This window comes from Balaenoptera acutorostrata, chromosome 5 (genome assembly GCF_949987535.1).
Source record: "Balaenoptera acutorostrata chromosome 5, mBalAcu1.1, whole genome shotgun sequence".
Lineage (NCBI taxonomy): Eukaryota > Metazoa > Chordata > Mammalia > Artiodactyla > Balaenopteridae > Balaenoptera > Balaenoptera acutorostrata.
In genome coordinates this window covers 39171370-39182978 of record NC_080068.1, presented here as the reverse complement: position 1 = coordinate 39182978, position 11609 = coordinate 39171370, and positions in this window count along the sequence as shown.

Genomic DNA, 11609 nt, shown 5'->3' with positions numbered 1-11609 from the left:
TTTTTCACCATTGAGGACAATGTTGGCTGTGGGTTTGTCATATATGGCCTTTATTATGTTGAGGAAAGTTCCCTCTATGCCTACTTTCTGGAGAGTTTTTGTCATAAATGGGTGTTGAATTTTGTCAAAGGTTTTTCTGCATGTATTGAGATGATCATATGGTTTTTATCCTTCAAAGTGTGAAGATGGTTTATCACATGGATTGATTTGCAGATATTGAAGAATCCTTGCATTCGTGGGATAAACCCCACCTGATCATGGTGTATGATCCTTTTAATGTGCTGTTGGATTCTGTTTGCTAGTATTTTGTTGAGGATATTTGCATCTATGTTCATCAGTGATATTGGCCTGTAGCTTTCTTTGTTTGTGACATCTTTGTCTGGTTTTGGTATCAGGGTGATGGTGACCTTGTAGAATGAGTTTGGGAGTGTTCCTCCCTCTGCTGTATATTGGAAGAGTTTGAGAAGGATAGGTGTTAGCTCTTCTCTAAATGTTTGACAGAATTCGCCTGTGAAGCCATCTGGTCCTGGGCTTTTGTTTGTTGGAAGATTTTTAATCACAGCTTCAATTTCAGTGATTGTGATTGGTCTGTTCATATTTTCTATTTCTTCCTGGTTCAGTCTCGGCAGGTTGTGCATTTCTAAGAATCTGTCCATTTCTTCCAGGTTGTCCATTTTATTGGCATAGAGTTGCTTGTAGTAATCTGTCATGATCTTTTGTATTTCTGCAGTGTCAGTGGTTACTTCTCCTTTTTCATTTCTAATTCTATTGATTTGAGTCTTCTCCCTTTTTCTCTTGATGAGTCTGGCTAATGGTTTATCAATTTTGTTTATCTTCTCAAAGAACCAGCTTTTAGTTTCATTGATTTTTGCTATTTTTTCCTTCATTTCTTTTTCATTTATTTCTGATCTGATCTTTATGATTTCTTTCCTTCTGCTAGTTTTGGGGTTTTTTTTGTTCTTCTTTCTCTAATTGCTTTAGGTACAAGGTTAGGTTGTTTATTCGAGATGTTTCCTGTTTCTTGAGGTAGGCTTGTATTGCTATAAACTTCCCTCTTAGCACTGCTTTCGCTGCATCCCATAGGTTTTGGGTCGTCGTGTCTCCATTGTCATTTGTTTCTAGGTATTTTTTGATTTCCCCTTTGATTTCTTCAGTGATCATTTCCTTATTAAGTAGTGTATTGTGTAGCCTCCATGTGTTTGTATTTTTTACAGATCTTTTCCTGTAATTGATATCTAGTCTCATAGCGTTGTGGTCGGAAAAGATACTTGATATGATTTCAATTTTCTTAAATTTACCAAGGCTTGATTTGTGACCCAAGAGATGATCTATCCTGGAGAATGTTCCATGAGCACTTGAGAAAAATGTGTATTCTGTTGTTTTTGGGTGGAATGTCCTATAAATAACAATTAAGTCCGTCTTGTTTAATGTATCATTTAAAGCTTGTGTTTCCTTATTTATTTTCATTTTGGATGATCTGTCCATTGGTGAAAGTGGGGTGTTAAAGTCCCCTACTATGATTGTGTTACTGTCGATTTCCCCTTTTATGGCTGTTAGTATTTGCCTTATGTATTGAGGTGCTCCTATGTTGGGTGCATAAATATTTACAATTGTTATACCTTCCTCTTGGATTGATCCCTTGATCATTATATAGTGTCCTTCTTTGTCTCTTGTAATAGTCTTTATTTTAAAGTCTATTTTGTCTGATATGAGAATTGCTACTCCAGCTTTCTTTTGATTTCCATTTGCATGGAATATCCTTTTCCATCCCCTCACTTTCAGTCTGTATGTGTCTCTAGGTCTGAAGTGGGTCTCCTGTAGACAGCATATATATGGGTCTTGTTTTTGTACCCATTCAGCCAGTCTGTGTCTTTTGGTGGGAGCATTTAATCCATTTACATTTAAGGTAATTATCTATATGTATGTTCCTATTCCCATTTTCTTAAATGTTTTGGGTTTGTTATTGTAGGTGTTTTCCTTCTCTTGTGTTTCTTGCCTAGAGAAGTTCCTTTAGCATTTGTTGTAAAGCTGGTTTGGTGGTGCTGAACTCTCTCAGCTTTTGCTTGTCTGTAAAGGTTTTAATTTCTCCATCAAATCTGAATGAGATCCTTGCTGGGTAGAGTAATCTTGGTTGTAGGTTTTTCTCCTTCATCACTTTAAGTACATCCTGCCACTCCCTTCTGGCTTGCAGAGTTTCTGCTGAAAGGTCAGCTGTTAACCTTATGGTGATTCCCTTGTGTGTTATTTCTTGTATTTCCCTTGCTGCTTTTTAATATGTTTTCTTTATATTTAATTTTGGATAGTTTGATTAATATGTGTCTTGGCGTGTTTCTCCTTGGATTTATCCTGTATGGGACTCTCTGTGCTTCCAGGACTTGATTAACTATTTCCTTTCCCATATTAGGGAAGTTTTCAACTATAATCTCAATCTCTTCAAATATTTTCTCAGTCCCTTTCTTTTTCTCTTCTTCTTCTGGGACCCCTATAATTTGAATGTTGGTGCATTTAATGTTGTCCCAGAGGTCTCTGAGACTGTCCTCAGTTTTTTCATTCTTTTTTCTTTATTCTGCTCTGCAGTAGTTATTTCCAGCATTTTATCTTCCAGGTCACTTATCCGTTCTTCTGCCTCAGTTATTCTGCTATTGATCCCATCTAGAGTATTTTTAATTTCATTCATTGTGTTTTTCATCATTGCTTGGTTCCTCTTTAGTTCTTCTACATCCTTGTTAAATGTTTCTTGCATTTTGTCTATTCTATTTCCAAGTTTTGGATCATCCTTACTATCATTATTCTGAATTCTTTTTCAGGTAAACTACCTATTTCCTCTTCATTTGTTAGGTCTGGTGTGTTTTGACCCTGCTTCTTCATCTGCTGTGTGTTTTTCTGTCTTCTCATTTTGCTTATCTTACTGTGTTTGGGGTCTCCTTTTCACAGGCTGCAGGTTCGTAGTTCCCATTGTTTTTGGTATCTGTCCCCAGTGGCTAAGGTTGGTTCAGTGGGTTGTGTAGGCTTCCTGGTGGAGGGAAGTAGTGTCTGTGTTCTGGTGGATGAGGCTGGATCTTGTCTTTCTGGTGGGCACGTCCACATCTGGTGGTGTGTTTTGGGGTGTCTGTGGCCTTATTATGATTTTAGGCAGCCTCTCTGCTCTGGATGGGACTGTGTTCCTGTCTTGCTAGCTGTTTGGCATAGGGTGTCCAGCACTGTAGCTTGCTGGTCGTTGAGTGAAGCTGGGTCTTGATGTTGAGATGGAGATCTCTGAAAGATTTTCGCCATTTGGAATTATGTGGAGCTGAGAGGTCTCTTGTGGACCAGTGTCCTGAAGTTGGCTCTCCCACCTCAGAGGCACAGCCCTGATGCCTGGCTGGAGCACCAAGAGCCTTTCATCCACACAGCCAAGTACGTGGGGAGTTTCTTGCCTTTTGGGAGGTCTGACGTCTTCTGCCAGCATTCAGTGGGTGTTCTGTAGGAGCAGTTCCACGTGTAGATGTATTTCTAATGTATCTGTGGGAAGGAAGGTGATCTCCACGTTTTACTCTTCTGCCATCTTGCCCTATCCAGCATGTTGCCCTATCCAGCCTCTGCCTTTTTATTGCATTGTTAAATACTATTAACATTTCATGTAGTTATTATTTTTTCTATTTTATTACTTATTATCTTTATATTATTATTATTTTCCATTTGTGTCCTCTGTTTTCTATTTCTGCTTCTTTTTGGCTTTTTAGGTATATGATTTTTTATTTAAAAGTCATTGTTCTAGGAATAAAAATATACATCTTTAACTTTTCACATTCTACTTAGAGTTAACATTAGTATATCACTTCATGTAAAATGTAGAAAATTTCCAACCATATAGGTCCATTGACCAGCCCTCTGTTTTTATGCTGTAGTTGTCATATGTATTACACTTATATACATTATAAACTACACAAGGTACTATAGTTTCCACATTAAGCAGTCATGTTTTTTAAAGAAATTAAGAGCAAAAGATGTTATTACTCATATATTTACTAATTTCTCAGATACTATTTTACTAATTGACTTGGATATTTCTAATGTTCTTCATTTCTTTGTGAAGGTTTATTCTCTCTAATATTAGTTTCTTCCAGTCTGAAGAACACTGCTTAGCATTTCTTGTTATGTCTGGTGGCAATGGATTCTCTTTAGTTTAATATCACCTGAAAATTAATTTTTTCACCTTTATTTTTGAAGAATATTTTTACTGGCATAGAATTCTGGGTTGATGGATATTTTTTCCTACTTTAAAAATGTAGTTCCACTGTCTTCTGACCCCTGTAATTTTTGATGATAAGTCATTAGTCATTGAAACTATTAATCCCCTGTATTTCCTATGTTGTTTCTCTCTACATATGTGTGAGATTTACTCTTGTTTTTTGGTTTTCAGAAGTTTAACTATTAGATACATAGTGTGTTAGTCTTCACAATTACTCTGACTGGAGGTTTCTGATCTTCTTGGTTCTATAAATTTATGTCTTTCACCAAATTGGGAACATTTTCAACCATTTTTTCTTCAAATATTTTTTTTTCTGTTCCTTTTTTTCCTCTTGTCTCCTTTTGGGACTCCAATTACATGTATGCTAGATTTTGAATAATCTCCCATAGGTCCGTGTGGCACTATTTTTATATATAAAATCTTCCTTTATTTCTATTTATCAGAGTAGATATATTTTATTGACTTATCACTGACTCTATTTCCATCCTTTTCATTTTTCAGTTCAGACTATCCTGTGAATAATTTAATTTAGATATTTTAATTTACTTCTATAACTTTCATTTCTCCTTACTTATATTTTTAATTTTCCTGCTGAGATTTCTATATTTTCTCTCATTGTGAGTACATTTTCCTTTATCTCATTGAGCATAGTTGTAGGAGTTCCTATAAAGCTCTTCTTTACAAATTCCTATATTTGGATCTTATGTCTTGTGATTGGTCTACATTTATTGTGTTTTCCCTTGATAATGTGTCACATTTTTCCGGTTTTTCATACTTTGAGTAATTTTGGATTATATTCTAGAAATTGTGTATGTTAATAATATGGAGATTGTAGATTTTGTTATATTCCATTGAAGAGTGCTGATATTTTGCTTTCAGTAGGTCATTAATTTTGTCAGACTAAAATTGCATACTGTGCCTTTTAATAGTCGTTGAAATATCATTTCAGTTTTTTTCCTCCTTAGCTGGAATGTTCAGTTTACCCAGAAAATGCATGGTTCATGGGATAGCCAGATACTTGGAAAGAGTTTATGTCCAGAATTGGGGCCTCCTCTTCTCTGGCTTTCTTAATTTCTGCCTTTCTGTCTCATTTTCCAGTGGCTCTTTTTGTTCATAACTCTTTCTTCTGGTTCTTCATATTGAATATTATGTAGGTTTTCATAGTTGTAGCTGCCCTATGACTTCAGCCTATCCTTAGGCAAAAAGCAGAAAAAAAAGAGCTTGCTATGTTCACTTCATTCTGGTTCCTTCTTCTAAGTTTCAATGCTCCTTCTGAATGTTTTTGCTTCTGTTTACTCTCCAGATTATTCATATCATAGTTTTTAAAATTTTGTATAGGCTATATAGGTATCATATGCAGGAGGATCCATTGATTAACAGCATTTTCTCTTATATTGAAATCAGAAATTCCTAGAATATATATGTATTTAGCTGTGGCTATTATGCTGGTTAATTGATGTAGCTGTCAATTTTAATTTCAATTACTTTTTATTACAAGAAATTCTATTTGTTTCATCTATTTAAACTGAAATATAGTTGATTTGCATTATATTAATTTCAAGTATACAGCATAGTGATTCAGTATTTTTACAGATTATATTCCATTAAAAGCTATTACAGAAAAACCACATTCACAGAAAGATAGACAAGATGAAAAGGCAGAGGGATATGTACCAGATGAAGGAACAAGATAAAACCCCAGAAAAACAACTAAATGAAGTGCAGATAGGCAACCTTCCAGAAAAAGAATTCAGAATAATGATAGTGAAGATGATCCAGGACCTTGGAAAAACAATGGAGGCAAAGATCGAGAAGATGCAAGAAATGTTTAACAAAGACCTAGTAGAATTAAAGAACAAACAAACAGAGATGACCAATACAATAACTGAAATGAAAACTACACTAGAAGGAATCAATAGCAGAATAACTGAGGCAGAAGAACGGATAAGTGACCTGGAAGACAGAATGGTGGAATTCACTGCTGTGGAACAAAATAAAGAAAAAAGAATGAAAAGAAATGGAGACAGCCTAAGAGACCTCTGGGACAACATTAAACACAACAATACTCGCATTATAGGGGTCCCAGAAGGAGAAGAGAGAGAGAAAGGACCCAAGAAAATATTTGAAGAAATTATAGTCAAAAACTTCCCTAACATGGGAAAGGAAATAGCCACCCAAGTTCAGGAAGCGCAGAGAGTCCTATACAGGATAAACCCAAGGAGAAACATGCCGAGACACATAGTAATCAAATTGGCAAAAAATAAAGACAAAGAAAAATTATTGAAAGCAGCTACGGAAAAACAACAAATAACATACAAGGGAACTCCCATAAGGTTAACAGCTGATTTCTCAGCAGAAACTATACAGGCCAGAAGGGGGTGGCATGATAAACTTAAAGTGATGAAAGGGAAGAACCTACGACCAAGATTACATTACCCAGCAAAGATCTCATTCAGATTTGATGGAGAAATCAAAAGCTTTACAGACAAACAAAAGCTAAGAGAATTCAGCACCACCAAACCAGCTCTACAACAAATGCTAAAGGAACTTCTCTAAGTGGGAAACACAAGAGAAGAAAAGGACCTACAAAAACAAACCCAAAACAATTAAGAAAATGGTCATAGGAACATACATATTGATAATTACCTTAAACGTGAATGGATTAAATGCTCCCACCAAAAGACACAAGCTCGCTGAATGGATACAAAAACAAGACCCATATATATGCTGTCTACAAGAGACCCACTTCAGACTTAGGGTCAGATGCAGACTGAAAGTGAGGGGATAGAAAAAGATATTCCATGCAAATGGAAATCAAAAGAAAGCTGGAGTAGCAATACTCATATCAGATAAAATAGACTTTAAAATAAAGAATGTTACAAGAGACAAAGAAGGACACTACATAATGATGAAGGGATCAATCCAAAAAGAAGATATAACAATTATAAATATATATGCACCCAACATAGGAGCACCTCAATACATAAGGCAACTGCTAACAGCTATAAAAGAGGAAATAGGCAGTAACACAATAATAGTGGGGATCTTAAACATCTCACTTACACCAAGGACAGATCATCCAAAATGAAAATAAATAAGGAAACAGAAGCTTTAAATGACACAATAGACCAGATAGATTTAATTGATATTTATAGAACATTCCATCCAAAAGCAGCAGATTAAACTTTCTTCTCAAGTGCCACAGAACATTCTCCAGGATAGATCATATCTTGGGTCACAAATCAAGCCTCAGTAAATTTAAGAAAACTGAAATCATATAAAGCATCTTTTCTGACCACAACACTACGAGATTTGAAATGAATTATGGGGAAAAAAACGAAAAAACACAAACACATGGAGGCTAAACAATACGTTACTAAATAACCAAGAGATCATTGAAGAAATCAAAGAGGAAATCAAAAAATACCTAGAGACAAATGACAATGAAAACACGATGATCCAAAACCTATGGGATGCAGCAAAAGCAGTTCTAAGTGAGAAGTTTATAGCTATGCAAGCCTACCTCAAGAAAGAAGAAAAATCTCAAGTAAACAATCTGAACTTACACCTAAAGGAACTAGAGAAAGAAGAACAAATAAAACCCAAAGTTAGCAGAAGGAAAGAAATCATAAAGATCAGAGCAGAAATAAATGAAATAGAAACAAAGAAAATAATAGCAAAGATCAATAAAACTAAAAGCTGGTTCTTTGAGAAGATAAACAAAATTGATAAACCTTTAGCCAGATTCATCAAGAAAAAGAGGGAGAGGACTCAAATCAATAAAATCAGAAATGAAAAAGGAGAAGTTACAACAGACACCACAGAAATACAAAGCATCCTAAGAGACTACTACAAGCAACTCTATGCCAATAAAATGGACAACCTGGAAAAAATGGATAAATTCTTAGAAAGGTATAACCTTCCAAGACTGAACCAGGAAGAAACAGAAAATATGAACAGACCAATCACAAGTAATGAAATTGAAACTGTGATTAAAAATCTTCCAACAAACAAAAGTCCAGGATCAGATGGCTTCACAGGTGAATTCTATCAAACATTTAGAGAAGAGCTAACACCCATTCTTCTCAAACTCTTCCAAAAAAATTGCAGAGGAAGGAACACACCCAAACTCATTCTATGAGGCCACCATCACCCTGATACCAAAACCAGACAAAGATACTACAAAAGAAGAAATTACAGACCAATATCATGATGAACATAGATGCAAAAATCCTCAACAAAATACTAGCAAACAGAATCCAACAACACATTAAAAGGATCATACACCATGATCAAGTGGGATTTATCCCAGGGATGCAAGGATTCTTCAATATCTGCAAATCAATCAATGTGATACACCATATTAACAAATTGAAGAATAAAAACCATATGATCATCTCAATAGATGCAGAAAAAGCTTTTGACAAAATTCAACACCTATTTATGATAAAAACTCTCCAGAAAGTGGGCATAGAGGGAACCTACTTCAACATAATAAAGGCCATATATGACAAACCCACAGCAAACATCATTCTCAATGGTGAAAAACTGAAAGCATTTCCTCTAAGATCAGGAACGAGACAAGGATGTCCACTCTCACCACTATTATTCAACATAGTTCTGGAAGTTCTAGCCATGGCAATCAGAGAAGAAAAAGAAATAAAAGGAATAGAAACTGGAGAAGAAGAAGTAAAACTGTCACTATTTGCAGATGACATGATACTATACGTAGAGAATCCTAAAAATGCCACCAGAAAACTACTAGAGCTAATCAATGAATTTGGTAAAATAGCAGGATACAAAATTAATGCACAGAAATCTCTTGCATTCTTATACACTAATGATGAAAAATCTGAAAGAGAAATAATGGAAACACTCCCATTTACCATTGCAGCAAAAAGAATAAAATATCTAGGAATAAACCTACCTAGAGAAACAAAAGACCTGTATGCAAAAACTCTAAGACACTGATGAAAGAAATTAAAGATGATACCAACAGGTGGAGAGATATACCATGTTCTTGGATTGGAAGAATCAATATTGTGAAAATGACTATACTACCCAAAGCAACCTATTGATTCAATGCAATCCCTTTCAAATTACCAATGGCATTTTTTAAGGAACTAGAACAAATCATCTTAAAATTTGTATGGAGAACCAAAAGACCCTGAATAGCCAAAGCAGTCTTGAGGGAAGAAAACGGAGCTGGAGGAATCATACTCCCTGACTTCAGACTATACTACAAAGCTACAATAATGAAGACAATATGGTACTGGCAGAAAGACAGAAACATAGATCAATGGAACAAAATAGATAGCCCAGAGATAAACCCATGCACCTATGGTCAACTAATGTATGACAATGGAGGCAAAGATATACAATGGAGAAAAGTTTCTTCAATAAGTGGTGCTGGGAAAACTGGACAGCTACACGTAAAAGAATGAAATTAGAACACTCCCTAACACCATACACAAAAATAAACTCAAAATGGATTCGAGACCTAAATGTAAGACCGGACACTATAAAACTCTTAGAGGAAAACATAGGAAGAATGCTCTTTGACATAAATCACAAGATCTTTTTTGATCCACCTCCTAGAGTAATGGAAGTAAAAACAAAAATAAACAAATGGGACCTAATGAAACTTCAAAGTTTTTTTCACAGCAAAGGAAACTGTAAAGAAGACGAAAAGACAACCCTCAGAATGGGAGAAAATATTCGCAAACAAATCAATGGACAAAGGATTAATCTCCAAAATATATAAACAGGTCATGCAGCTCAATATTAAAGAAACAAACAACCCAATCCAAAAATGGGCAGAAGACCTAAATAGACATTTCTCCAAAGAAGACATACAGATGGCCAAGAAGCACATGAAATGCTGCTGAACATCACTAATTATTAGAGAAATGCAAATCAAAAATACAATGAGGTATCACCTCACACCAGTTAGAATGGGCATCATCAGAAAATCTACAAACAACAAATGCTGGAGAGAGTGTGGAGAAAAGGGAACCCTCTTGCACTGTTGGTGGGAATGTAAATTGATACAGCCACTATGGAGAACAGTATGGAGGTTCCTTAAAATTTAAAAATAGAATTACCATATGATCCAGCAATCCCACTACTGGGCATACACCCAGAGAAAACCATAATTCAAAAAGACCCATGCACCCCAATGTTCATTGCAGCACTATTTACAATAGCCAGGTCATGGAAGCAACCTAAATGCCCATCGAGAGACAAATGCATAAAGAAGTTGTGGTACATATATACAATGGAATATTGCTCAGCCATAAAAAGGAATGAAATTGAGTTATTTGTTGAGACGTGGATGGATCTAGAGACTGTCATACAGAGTGAAGTAAGTCAGAAAGAGAAAAACAAATATCGTATATTAACGCATGTATGTGGAACCTAGAAAAATGGTACAGATGAACCGGTTTGCAGGGCAGAAGTTGAGTCACAGATGTAGAGAATAAAGGTGTGGACGCCAAGGGGGGAAAACCGCGGTGGGGTGGAGATGGTGGTGTGTTGAATTGGGCGATTGGGATTGACATGTATACACTGATGTGTATAAAATTGATGACTAATAAGAACCTGCAGTATAAACAAACAAACAAACAAACAAAAAACCAACTAATACTAAACTTTCTTTGGGTTATTTGTATGGAAATATGTTAATATAAATGTTTCAGTCATTACATGAAATTTCTAAAGATCTTTTATATTCTGGTATAATGTTATAAGTCATAATTCTAGTTATTACTTTAAAATGTATATCTCAGAAGTAACTAAATTATCTTGTCAATTGCATTATTATGAACTTTCATCAGATCTCTAACTGTGGTCATTTTAAGTCTTTTGTCATTTACAGACAGTTCTGGGTATACTCTGATGCTTTCACAAAAATGTTCCTATAAAAGGGTTTCATCTTCAAGGAATTCATTGAAAAGATGCTGACAAGTACAGGTTTCTGGTAACTGAGTATACTGCTGAACAGAATGAATAAGCATTTTCAGAACTCTAATGAAAAACTGATGAATTCATAAAAGTGCTAACAAAAGATCAAGATGAAAAAAAGTTAATTACATGGGACTGAGTGAACTGATGAGGATGATTATAATTTTTGTGACTTTCTGTTTGAATAAAAAAAAATCCCACAAGGACTCAAAGGGAAAAAATATACAAATCAATTTTAAAAAAAATTATTATTTATCTATTTGGCTGTGTTGGGTCTTCGTTTCTGTGTGAGGGCTTCCTCTAGCTGCAGCAAGCAGGGGCCACTCTTCATCGCAGTGCACGCGCCTCTCACTATCATGGCCTCTCTTGTTACGGAGCACAGGTTCCAGATGCGTAGGCTCAGTAGTTGTGGCTC